At 36.8% G+C, this 14,040-nt stretch overlaps 1 long non-coding RNA gene across 1 annotated transcript; it reads left to right on the forward strand.

The window, feature by feature from the left end:
• The first annotated feature begins 7,116 nt into the window (after positions 1-7,116).
• On the forward strand, positions 7,117-12,957 carry LOC123551893 (uncharacterized). The gene is made up of 3 exons (XR_008369799.1): positions 7,117-7,567; positions 9,868-9,967; positions 12,048-12,957. It is a non-coding gene; the product is annotated as an uncharacterized LOC123551893 (long non-coding RNA).
• The last annotated feature ends 1,083 nt before the right edge of the window (positions 12,958-14,040 follow it).

Raw genomic sequence — 14,040 nt, forward strand, 5'->3', positions numbered from 1 at the left:
GTTTTATTTCACCAATTATAAGCTAAACAGGCCCTGGAAAAGGCCCAAAAGTTTAAAAAGGGACTTTACTTTGTTCGATTTTTCCAATATTTAAGTATATTAAGACCTGAAAAGCCACAGTGAAAAAACACTTTACTTTTTTTGATTTACCAAAAATTTAGCGTAAAGATTTGGCCAAAGGAAAACCACGTTATAGGGGGACTTTACTTTCTTCGATATTTCCCCCATTTAAAGCAATTTCAGACCCCGGATATCCCCAGGTGAAATGACTTAAAATTTTTCGAATTTTTCCAAATTTTCATTATACAAAACCCACCACGGATTTTCCAAAAAAATGAAATAAAAACTTTTCTTTGTTCTATTTGCAATAAAAAATTATAAACGGTCAAGGGGTTCCCCCAGTGAAAGGGAACTTTACTTTTTTTGATTTACCAATAATAAGCGTAAGAAAAGGCCAGGATAGCCCAAAAGTGAAAAAGGGCCCCTTTAATTTGTTCGGGTTTGTCCCAAAAATTTTTGTTAAAATTTCAACCCCGGGTAGCCACGGGAAAAAACACTTTTCTTTGTAAAAAATTTTTCCAAAAATTTAAGTATATTTAAGTATATTGCAGACCACGGATAGCCACAGTGAAAAAACCTTTTTTTTGTTTCGATTTGTCCAAAATATTCATTAACAACAGACCAAAAATACCAAACGAAAGAACACTTTTTTTGTTTTATTTTTTCCAATTATAAATTTTTAAACAGGCAAAAAGATAGCCACAGTGAAAAACCTTTACTTTTTTCGATTTCACCAAAATATAAGCGATGGCAGGCCATGGAAACCCCGTGAAATGACGCTTTACATTGTTTAATTTGTCCAAAATATCATTAAACAACAGACCCAAAACCAACAGTAAAGTAACAAAATTTTTCTTTTTCTAATTTTTCCCCTAAATTTTTTACAACGGGTCAAGGATAGCCACAGTGAAAAACACTTTTCTTTTTTCGATTTTTACCAATTAAAAAGGAAAGGCAGGCCCTGGATAGCCACAGGGGAAACACTTTTTTTTTTGAAATTTATTTGTCCAAAAAACATTTACAAGGGGCCCAAAAATAGCCACAGTGAAATAACAAATTTTTTGTTTTGATTTCACCAATATAAAAGCGTATGGCAGGGGCCCCCGGTTTGCCAAAAGTGAAATGACGCTTTACATTGTTCGATTTGTCCAATATTCATTTTCAAAGAACCCCGGTAACCCAAAAGGGAAAAAAACACTTTTCTTTTTCTATTTGTCCCTTTTTTATTATTTCAACAGGCCAAAAAAGCCACATGAAAAAACACTTTATTTTTTCGATTCACCAAATATAAACCTATGGCCCGGCCATGGGAAAACCCAGTGAAAGGGCAAATTTTCTTTGATTTTAATTTTTCCCAAAATTTTTAAATATATTACAGGGCCACGGATGCCACAGTGAAATTAGCTTTACATTGTTCGATTTGTCCAATAAAATTAATTTTACCCAAAAACCACGGATACCAACAGTGAATTAAAAAACACTTTACTTTAAAAAAATTTCAATTTTATTATTTTCAACGGACCAAAGGGGTAGCCCAAATGAAATAAAAACTTTAAATGTGTTGATTTCCCCCAAAATAAAAGGTATGGACAGGCCGGATAACCCTGGAAAGGATTTTAAAAAGGTCAAGGATAGGGCACAGGGGAAACTGAAAATACGTTCTTCTTAATAACAAAATAAGTATAAAACAAGCCCCGGATAAACCCCTTTTGGGAAAAACTTTTCTCTTTTTCCTTTTATTTTCAAAAAAAAATGTATTTACCGTCAAAGAAAAAACCCCAAAAAAAAGTTTTAAAAAAATGTGCTAGTTGTGTCCATTTAAAATAAAAGGGCCTGAATACCCTAAAAAAAATGACATAAAAAATTTCTTTTTTATCAAAAAGAGATGCATAACACAAAATTTTAAGGTAAAATTTCAGGCCCAAAATAGAATATGCATTTATTGGGGTATATCAAATCAAGTATTTTACAGGGCCCCAGAAAACAAAGTAAAACGCAATAAGGCTTTGTTTGATATTTTTCAAGCCATGGGGAAAAAACGGGAAAATGCCACTGAATTTGTTTTTAAATCATTTAGTATCAAAGTGTTTTCAGATTTTCGGACCGATGGAAAAGAGGGAAAAAATTGTTTCCCCCCCCCCATTGCCGCGTTCCGGGGGTATTAACTAAGCCCCATATTTCGTTTTTGGAAAAAAGATTTCAATTTAGTGGTTTCAAAAACCCAAAAAAATTTTAAACCCATAGCCCGAATTGTATACGTTTCAGGGAAAAGCCAAAAGGGGAAATCCCCTTACGGTTTTTAGCTGTTATTAACACCCCGGGCAAATAAAACATGTAATCAATGTGGAAATGGTTTCTTGTCATTTTTTTTTTTTTTTTTTTGGGATTTTTAAGTGTGGGTTTTTAAAAATTTGGAAAATTTATCAACAAATCTTTTTTTAACGACAGGCTTTAGAATTTTATTCGTTTTTTTTTGAAAATTTAAATTTTTTTAAAAAATAAAACAATGCTTATTGGGGGCCCGGAAGATGCTGTTGAAAGGGTATTTGTGTAAAAGAAAAAGTATTTTTTTCCCCCTTTTTTCTTTTGAAGTATAACATAAACCCTTTTTTAAAAAGGGATCTTGGATTTTGTGTATGACACATCTCTGCATGGACATGAACAATTTTGAAGTCTGACTTTGGGATCCGGGAAAAAAAAAAGAAGAAGTAATTTACAACCCGTTCAGTTAAACAAGAGCTGCCGTTTGGCTTGGCTTGACTTTTCTCAGTGCTTGTCAATAAAACAAGACTTTGGTAAGTAAAACATATCACTTTTTGGGGAAATTCTTACCAGATGTAATATTTATTTTTAAAAAAGTATTTCAAGTTATCTCCGTACCCTTTTATTTGTATTCAAGACATTGGGAAGGAAAAGCCTACAGTGACCAGCAAACCGGGCTTTATTTATCTCTCCTTTTTCTGTGCAGAAAACACAGGAGGGTTTAACCCTTGTGTTGGGGGATATTAGGACAAAGCCCTTTGCTTTAAGATCCTGGGGGCCCCAAGTAGCTTTTTCGAATGTGACAGTGTTCCTATTACTGTTTGAAGGTAAAAAATCAAGTGGTCGTTTCAAAAAGGGTGGAAAAAAAATCAGCATCTTTGATTTACCCCCTTTTCCCTTTCCCCAAAACCCCCCAAAAAACCCTATTTTTTTGTGGAAAATTTCCCCCCGGTGGAAGCTCATTGATAAAGGGGGTTAACGCCAAAGTTAAAAAGAAAACTTTTGAACCCAAAACCACTCCTCGGTTTAAAAATTGTTAAAGGGTTTTGTTTTGTAGAACCCTGCAAAAAAAAAGGGCCCCCGGGGTTTTTTCAGCCCTTTTTGATAACACTTCCCGCTTTAAGTCAGATAAACGATGATGGTTTTAGACGTAGCCCTTTTTTTTAAATCCCCCAAAGGTTTTTGGTCCCCCCCCAAAAACTTCTTTTGGGGTTGTAGTTGACTTCACTTTCCGAAGACTTTTTACTGTCCCGCTTTTATTTAAAAACTATGATAACCAGGAATCAGGAGATTTTTAACATCATAAGAAAGTTTTCTTTCATAGTTCGCCGTACATTTGGTTTTTGGGTAGTTTTTCTGAATCCCAAAAAATATTTTGTTAAATTTAAAATTAATCCCATAATTTTTTGTCGAAAATATTGTTTTAATTGGAAACAATAAGGGGGAAAAACTTTTGGGACAATTTGGAAAAAGTTGTGTCTTTTTTGTAAAACACCTTTTTGCAAGAGCGTGTTCCCCGAAGCTGTGATTGGCGCAGTAAACTTTTTTTGTGAAGGAACACATACAAAAGGGGGTCTTAACACTGACATTTTTTTGTTACAGTTTGGTCATTTGAATCATTTTCCCCATTTTAAAACCCGTTGCTAGAAACCCCTTTTCACTGATTCATCTCCACTGTTGCCAAAAATTTTTAATCTCTACTTATTTCAAGTAAAATTTTTTCCACTTATTCCCTTATTTAGTTTCTCAAATTGTAGAGTAGTTTGGTATAAAAACTGTTTGTTGTAAAGGTCTTGGAAAACTTTGTAGACCTCATTGAAAAATAAAAGAAAAAAGGAAAAGTCTAAAAATTAAAAAAAGATTGTGTAAGTTATGAAATTAAAAATTTTTTGGAAATTATAACAAATTCTTCAAAATTTTGGACACTGCAGCTTCTAGAAAAATGCCAAATTTTTTACAATTTTAAAGTACCTCTGTTAAGAACTTTAAACTTCAGGGTTTTTTACAAAGCTTCATCTTTGGGAAAAGGGCAAAACGGATTTTCACGCCAAAACAGCTTTTTTTCTTTTCTTTGGGATTTCTTTTTTAAAAACCCCGGACCCCTTTATTTTCCCTTTTTGGGAAAAGTATTCAACAAACAGCCTTTGAAAAGAATTATTTTTTGTTTTACCGGCCCCAAAAAGGGTCAGGGGGGAGCAATTCGATCATTACCCTCCGGCTTCCGTTTTCCGTCGGGGCCGTAAAATTTTATTTTAAACGACATTTTCCCCAAAAACCGCTAGGAATTTTCCCCCCCAAAAATTTTACAGGAATGTTTCCCTTTGGTGAAGCTCTACAAAAATTGTTCAAAAAAAAATTTAATTCCAGAGAACCTGGTTCCAGGGAAACAAAAAAAAAACTTTAAAAAATTTTCTTTCAAAAACCAGAACCAGAGCTTAGATTTTTTGGTGAAGCATTGCCTAGTGGACCTCTACCAATTTTGTTCAAATAAAAGCCCCCCGGGGTCAAAATTTACCCCGCCCCAGGGGTCATTTGATTTTACTAGGAAATTTTAAAAAAATCTTCTTCTCAAAAACCAAAGCCCAGAGTTTTGATATTTGACAAAAAAAATTTCCTGAGGAATTTTACTAAAGTTTTTTAAAAACATCCCCCGGGGGTCAGGGGCCTTGATTTTACAAGGAAAATCTTAAATTTTTTCAAAAATAAACCGAAGCCTAGAGTTAATTTTTTGACTGTACATTCCCTAGTGGACCTCTCCCAAAGATTTTTTCAAACAGACCCCCGGGTTAAAAAATTTGACCCTCCCCAAGGTACTTTATTTTACAAAGGAAAATTTTTCAAAAAATTTTCTAAAAAAAAACCAAAGGCTACAGTTTTAAATTTTTTCACAGAGCATGAGGGACCTCTAAAAAATTTTATTCAATCGGCCCCCCCCCCGGGTTAAAAAATTGACCCTCCCCCAGGGGGGTCCTTTTTTTTCCCCTAGGAAAATCTTTAAAAAAAACCAAAAATAAACCAAAGGCTAGATCTTAGATATTTAAAAAGTAGCTTTTCCCTGTAGATTCTACAAAAAAATTTTTAAAACCTTTCCGGGGGGGGCAAATTAAAACCCCCCCCCCAGGGGGGTTACTTATTGTACATAGAAAAAATTCAAAATTTAAAAAAAATAAACCGAAGGCCTAGAGTTTAGAATTTGACATTAGAAACCCTAGGGCCCCCCAAAACAAAAGTTTTTTTTCAATCTTGCCCCCCCCCCCCGGGGCAAATTGCTCCCCCCAGGGGGTTACTTATTGTATATAGGAAATTTTTTCAAAAAAATTTGCTAAAAATAAACCAAAGGCCTAGATCTTAGAATTGATAGTTACTTCCCAGTAGACTTCACAAACTTTGTTCCATCATGCCCCGGGGGTAAACTTGGCCCCCCCCAGGGGTTACTGTTTGACATCAGAAAATCTTAAAAAAAATTTCTAAAAACATCAGTTTTGACATTTGAAACAGTAGCTCATAAAAACCGTGGGGAAAACCAGGGTCACAGACCCCTTGTTAAATTTTTTTAGGTGAATTTTTGTATCGCCGATGTCCGGGGTCTGTCTGTCTCTGTCAACATTTACTTGTTATGTGAAAGTGTATTATTCAACGATCTTCAGGAATTTGGTTAGAATGATTACCTTGATGAAATCCCAGGCCAAATTTAAAAATGGGTCATCTGGGGGCAAAAAATAGGTCATAGGTCAAATCAAAAAAAACCTTGTGTGTGTGATTTTGGGGCGATTTTTTTCAATTTATCTTCAAAATTTTTTGGGCAGAATGATTACCTTTTATGAAATCTTTTCCAAAATTTAAAAAACGGGCGTCTGGGGTCAAAAAACTAGGTCACTGATCAAATAAAGAAAAACTTTTTGTTGCGATAGAGGTGTATTTTTCAACTGTGCTATGAAATTTTGTCAAAAGATTACCTTAAAAAAAAATTAGGCCAGGTTCAAATGGTTCTCTGGGTTCAAAAAAAATAGGGCACTAGGTAAAATCAAAAAAAAAACCTTGGTATTGTAGAGGCTTTTATTTTTCAAATTTATCTTCAGAAATTTTTTTCGGGAAAATTTTCCTTAGAATTCAGGGTTTAATTTTGAATATGGGGCTCGAGATCAAAAACTAGGTCACAGGTCAAATTAAAAAGAAACCCTTTTGTATGCGATAGAGGCGTATTTTTTTTTTTTTGACTTTATGGGAAATTTTTTTTTCAGAATTTATTGCCTTGAAAAAATCAAGGTCAGTTTTTAAAAATGGGTATCTTGGGGCAAAAAATAGGTCCCCTAGGTCATATTAAAAGATACTTTTTTTAAACAGGAACCCCAAATTTTTTGTCCAAAACTTTAAATGAAAATTGACCAAAAAAATGTGTTTCCATGAAATCACTTTGGGAAACTGTTTACATGTTTTGAAAAATTTTTCAGGTGAGGCACCTAGGGCCCCTCTTGGCCCTCTTTTTGTACCCCCCCACAACAAAGTTGTAAGGGGGGGATACTGGTTTTTTGGGGTTTCTGTTATAAGTTCTTCAATCACTTGTGAGGTAATCATTTGACCGAAGTTTTATAAAATTCCTTCAAGGGGTTTAGGAGATATAGAGGAGACATGAACAATTTATTGGAAGGCTCAAACCTTCGACCTTGAGTTGTGACCTTAAAATTCCTTAAGGGGTTTAGGAGATACAAAGCAGGACACGAAATTGAAGGCTTAAACCTTTGACCTTGAGTCGACTAGGCTGACTCGTGACTTACGAGTTCTGCACATCGTCTTGGATAGGTGATCATTTGACCCAGGTTTCATATGAATCCTTCAAAGGGATTAGGAGATACAGAGTGGACACAAAATGGAAGGCTCAAACTTTTGACCGTGAGTTGTGTCCTTGACCTTGAGTCAGCATGGCTGATTCATAAGTTCTGCACATTCCTTGATGAGGTGATCATTTCTTCCAAATTTGATGAAAATCCTTCAAGGGGTTTAGGAGATACAGAGCCGACACAAAAGTGTTACGGAAGGATGGTCTAAGACCATTCCTATAACCCCCTATGCAGTCAGTGAACACACACATAAGTGTTAATGATCATTAATTTTGTTAAACTTTCGACCAAATCCATTTTCTGATCAGAATCTGATGAAAATTACAGGTCCTGAAAATCCCCATGGTTGTGGGTGGTGCAGACAGAATGTGAGCCAGGAAGTACATCTGTAAAAGTCCAGACATTCCGTATGTAGGAATATCTTCATTCTTCAGTTGAGTATAATTATGTATATGAGAATTTTCTCCAAATCTGTTTATCTTAAACATCTTACCCTGCTATATTTGTATAATGAAGTTGTCCATCTTTTAATTTGGACAGAACCATTAACTGTTATAATGGGTGCTTACAGAAAAGATACTGATTGAATGGCGAACAGAGCAGATCTTGATCAGACTGCACAGATCCATGCTGGTTGCAAACGCTCTATGTTGGTTTTCTCATGGTGCTGCTCAAATTAGCTTTTAAACAAGCTTTATTATCCCCCGCCGATGAAATCGGGAGGGGGGTATTGAAATGGCGTCGGTCCGTTCGTCTGCAGCCATTTCTCAGTAACTATTTGGTAGAATTTCATGAAACTTGAAATAAACATGAACCAACATACTGTGATGATGCCCGTCAAGTTTTTTTTTTGATTGGTCAATTTCCCTTAAGAGTTATTATGTCTCCCCCAGGAGACATATTGTTTTTGCCCTGTCCGTCCGTCCGTCCTTCGGTCCGTCACACTTCATTTCCGAGCAATAACTGGAGAACCATTTGACCTAGAACCTTCAAACTTAATAGGGTTGTAGGGCTGCTGGAGTAGACGACCCCTATTGTTTTTGGGGTCACTCCATCAAAGGTCAAGGTCACAGGGGCCTGAACATTGAAAACCATTTCCGATCAATAACTAGAGAACCACTTGACCCAGAATGTTGAAACTTAATAGGATGATTGGTCATGAAGAGTAGTTGACCCCTATTGATTTTGGGGTCACTCCGTCAAAGGTCAAGGTCACGGGAGCCTGAACATTGAAAACCATTTCCGATCAATAACTAGAGAACCACTTGACCCAGAATGTTGAAACTTCATAGGATGATTGGTCATGAAGAGTAGATGACCCCTATTGATTTTGGGGTCACTCCATCAAAGGTCAAGGTCACAGGGGCCTGAACATTGAAAACCATTTCCAATCAATAACTAGAGAACCACCTGACCCAGAATGTTGGAACTTGATGGGATGATTGGTCATAAAGAGTAGATGACCCTTATTGATTATGGGATCACTCCGTCAAAGGTCAAGGTCACAGGGGCCTGAACATTGAAAACCGTTTCCGGTCATGTTTTTGTAAAAAAGCGCATGTCTCCCCCAGTGCAAAGTCCTATCGGCAAGAAGTCAATATGGGTCAGGAGCGAAAGTCAAAGAGACACTGATGGTTGGCTGCAATAGGGATCATCTACTTGGCATGTCCAGTCATCCCGCTAAATTTCAACACTCGTGGCCTAGTGGTTCTCAAGTCGCTGTTCAGGCTCCTGTGACCTTGACCTTTGATCAAGTGACCTCAAACCATTTCCAATCAATAACTAGAGAACCACCTGACCCAGAATGTTGAAACTTGATAGGATGATTGGTCATAAAGAGTAGATGACCCTTATTGATTATGGGATCACTCCGTCAAAGGTCAAGGTCACAGGGGCCTGAACATTGAAAACCATTTCTGATCAATAACTAGAGAACCACTTGACCCAGAATGTTGAAACTTCATAGGATGATTGTACATGCAAAGTAGATGACCCCTATCGATTTTGGGGTCACTCCATTAAAGGTCAAGGTCACGGGCCTGAACATTGAAAACCATTTCCGGTCAGTAACTTGAGAACCACTTGACCCAGAATGTTGAAACTTAATAGGATGATTGGTCATAAAGAGTAGATGACCTCTAACGATTTTGGGGTCACTCTGTGAAAGGTCAAGGTCACAGGGGCCCGAACATTGAAAACCATTTCCGGTCAGTAACTTGAGAACCACTTGACCCAGAATGATGAAACTTCGTAGATGAACCCTAACGATTTTAGGGTCACTCTGTTAAAGGTCAAGGCCACAGGGGCCTGAACATGAAAAACCATTTCCAATCAATAACTTGAGAACCTCTCGACCCAGAATGTTGAAACTTCATAGGATGATTGTTCATGCAGAGTAAATGACCCTTATTGTTTTTGGGGTCACTCCGTTAAAGGTCAAGGTCACAGGGGCCTGAACATTGATAACCAGTTCCCATCAATAACTTGAGAACCACTTGACCCAGAATGTTGAAACTTCATAGGATGATTGAACATGCAAAGTAGATGACCCCTATTGATTTTGGGGTCAGTCTATTAAAGGTCAAGGTCACAGTGGCCTGTTCATGTAAAATCATTTTTTGGAAATAACTTGAGAACCACTTGACATGTAAAACAGTGATGGTAAATCTTTTGTGAAAACTTGTAATTTTATAATATTTAATAACAGGTGTGTACAAGAGATCTATGTGAGGATGATAGCAAAGATAATACAACCATTCAGCAAATCATATCAATCCAACTGAAGGACAAAGTATCCATTGATTTAGGTAAGTTAAGCAGAAAATTACCTGTTTTACCTCACTGACAAAATGAAGCTATTCATGTGGAGTCAGCTTCATGTTTAGTCTGTGAACAACTCTAAGCAAGCTCATGTCTCATTTATTACTCTTCACAAAGGAATGAAAGCTGAAACAGTTTGCCCTCCACCTCTGATATATGGGGAAGTTGGCAGTTACTTGCGGAGAAAAGGTTTATACTGGTACAGAATCTAGGAACACTGGATAAATTAACTGCCCGCCACTATATAACTGAAATACTGTTGAAAAATGGTGTTAAACCCAAAACAAATAAATAGAATAAATAAAGTCTGCTAGTTATATCCCCGCAAAATGAAGTTTGGATATATAGGAGTGAGCTTGGCGGTCTGTCAGTCCGTTGGTTTTCATGGTTTCCGGATGATAACTCTTGAAAGGCTTGATAGATTTAAATAATTTTTGTACACAGATGTAACATTATGAAAAACAGGTTATGTTTTACTTTGAGGTCAGTAGATCAAAGGTCAATTTGAGAACAGGATCATAACAGAACAGGTCAAGTTCGACTTTGAAGCTAGTAGGTCAAAGGTCAAGGTCACAATAACACAAAACATTTAAACTGTTTCCGCATGGTAACTTGAGAACGCTTGCGCCTAGGATCATGAAAATTGTAGGGAGGTTGGTCATGACCAGCAGATGACCTGTATTGATTTTGAGTTCCAAAGGTCAAAGTGACCCGGAACATTTAAACCTTTTTTGGACAATAACTTGAGAACGCTTGGGCCGAGGATCTTGAATGTTCATAGGGAGGTTGATCATGACGAGCAGATGACCACTATTGATTTTGAGGTCAGTAAGTAAAAAGTCGGGCAAGTTCAGCTTTGACATTGGCTTAGTTCTTGTGGGGGTATAATCCATCACTACTGTGACAACTCTAGTTTCTGCTATAAAGCTAAAGGTTTTAATGTATGGAAATGCTGGTATACATGTCTGTACCTCAAAAAAATGAGCCCGTCTGCTTAGCTCAGTAGGGAAAGTGCAGATCTACAGATCGCGGGGAATGTCTGTTTGGTCCTCGGGCAAGGCCCTTGTTCTGTGACAAGTTGATAAAAAACATAGTGTCTGAAATCATTTGTCCTCCACCTCTGATTTATGTGGCAGGTTGGTAGTTACTTGCAGAGATTAGGTTTGTACTGGTACAGAATCCAGGAACACTGGTTAGGTTAAATGCCCACAGCTACATAACTGAAATAATGTTGAAAAATGGTGTTAAACCCAAAACAAATAAATCCAACAGTCTGCCACCTTCCCACTTCCAAACCTCCATTCACCCAGAAGCAAATATTTTCCTCCTTTATTCCTTTAGGTCTAGAAACTGTTCTGGGATTCAATCATAGCAATCCCCCCTTCAGATCCATATCTTCCTAACTGCTTGGACGTTTTTTGCAAAACTAACACCAGTTTTTTACCTCAAGACAAGGTGCAGAGTGCATAACCCATTTCACATGTCAAAGATCAAGGTCACAGTTTAAGGTAAAAGGTCAAGTACCTTAAAACTCATGTCTGCTCCTTATCTTTTAAACTGTTGGCTTTTCATAGAAGTAGCATCAGTTACTTGCCTCATCAAGATATCTTGCAGAGCACACAACAAAGGTTACTAGTTCCAAGGTCAAGGTCATATAACTCAAAAGATCATGTATCTTAAACTTGTGTCCAGTCAGTATTTTCAAACCACTAGAATAAACTTCATAAAGGTAGCATCAGTTGTTAACATCATGCAAAGGCTTAAGCCATAATCCAGGTTACTAGGTGAAGATCTCATTTGAAGGTCAAAGGTCATGATTTCACTTTCTCTTTATCTGTAGCTATGTCTGAGTGTTTAAAATTCCTTTAGTGATAGCTCCAGTTTGAAATCTACTAAGTCAGTATAGAAACTTTACACTTGAAATGCTGTTTCTTCAGGTAAAGAAGTGTTTTGGGTGTATTGCTTATTCCAGTGATAGCTCTAGTGATTCCTCTATATATGTATTATTCACTGTTGAGCTAAGAGCTGTTGTTTCTCTTACTGATTAATATTGTTGCATTATTTCAGTTGCATCTTTGCTAAGAAGTTAACTTGGATCTGCTTCACAGGGAGTCATTGATGACCAGCTAAGTAGTAGGATACAGTTTCCTGATCAGATGAAATCGCTTTATCTGGCTGGAATTTAAAGAGCTGAGACTACCATCAGGAAAATCTACCATGTAATAACACACTAACCCAGAACATTGCTACTGAGTGTACCACACAGTAATGCTTACTACGAAATTGCTACGGAGTCTACCACACAGTAATACTGACTAGGAAATTGCTATTGAGTCTACCACACAGTAATACAAACCAAGCGCATTGTTACTATGTCTTCTATACAGTAACACTAATTCAGAACATTGCTACTGAGTCTGCCACACAGTAATGTGGACAAGGACATTGCTATTATGGGTTTCCATGCAGGAAAAACACACAGTAACATTGACTTAGGATGTTGCTACCGAGTATTCCACACTGTAATATTGACCCCAAAGTGTAGCTTTTCTATGGAAAATTCAGACAGATAACTGAAGTTACCTGTCAATAGGTGCAATAAAATCTTTATCCGTTCATGTTAACACTCCTGATACTGAAGGCTGGACTCTGCTGAACACCAGAAAAAAAGCGGAGATAAACATGCAACTTACTGTGTGTGACACAGTGTAGTGCAAAATATTTTTAAATGTGACTGTGATATATAGACATTAAAATTATTTTAAGTAACATTCAAGTAATGGTCAAAGGTGGTAGTGAAAACTAACTGAATGTGACATCAAAGTTTAGATGACTGAGAAAGAAAGACAGTTATACCTACTGGTTAAAAATCTATAATTTTATATATTAAAATAATGTTTAAAAATGACAGTAGATACAGTAAAATGTGAATATGTGTTTTGATTGATAATGTCAAATAATAAAGTGTAACTGATTGTTCAAATGTATTTATTTCATTTTATTGAAACAGTTATCTAAAGAAACAAACAGGACCAACCGTTTTGATCATTTTGGATTGGTTAGTAGTTGCATAATTTTCCACAAGAGACCAAAAAATCTCTACACTCTCTCCCTGAGTCACATGCACACGTATGCTGGCATTCATACTGTAAAATATGCTCCGTCTACAGAATGTTTAAGCTTGAATAAGAAGAGTTATCCTACTCACCACGGCATCGGCGACACACTTTCAGTTTTTCGTACCACATTGATTCTACTTCAACTCATTTAATTCGGAGGTAAAAATAGTTAAAAAACATGAATCTTCAAACAGTTTTTGAGTGTTTTTAGCTCACCAGTCACAAAGTGACAAGGTGAGCTTTTGTGATCGCGCAGCGTCCGGCGTCCGTGCGTCCGTCCGTCCGTAAACTTTTCCTTGTGACATCTCTAGAGGTCACAATTTTCATGGGATCTTTATGAAAGTTGGTCAGAATGTTCATCTTGGTAAATTCTAGGTCAAGTTCGAAACTGGGTCACGTGGGGTCAAAAACTAGGTCAGTAGGTCTAAAAATAGAAAAACCTTGTGACCTCTCTAGAGGCCATATTTTTCATGAGATCTTCATGAATATTGGTCAGAATGTTCATCTTGATGATATCTAGGTCAAGTTCGAAACTGGGTCACGTGGGGTTAAAAACTAGGTCAGTAGATCTAAAAATAGAAAAACCTTGTGACCTCTCTAGAGGCCATATTTTTCATGAGATCTTCATGAATATTGGTCAGAATGTTCACCTTGATGATATCTAGGTCAGGTTTGAAACTGGGTCATGTGGGGTCAAAAACTAGGTCAGTAGGTCTAAAAATAGAAAAACCTTGTGACCTCTCTAGAGGCCATATTTTTCATGAGATCTTCATGAATATTGGTCAGAATGTTCACCTTGATGATATCTAGGTCAAGTTCGAAACTTGGTCACATGCGGTCAAAAACTAGGTCAGTAGGTCGAAAAATAGAAAAACCTTGTGACCTCTCTAGAGGCCATATTTTTCACGAGATCTTCATGAAAATTGGTGAGAATGTTCACC

The sequence above is a fragment of the Mercenaria mercenaria genome, chromosome 2 (assembly GCF_021730395.1).
Source record: "Mercenaria mercenaria strain notata chromosome 2, MADL_Memer_1, whole genome shotgun sequence".
In the NCBI taxonomy this organism is placed as follows: domain Eukaryota; kingdom Metazoa; phylum Mollusca; class Bivalvia; order Venerida; family Veneridae; genus Mercenaria; species Mercenaria mercenaria.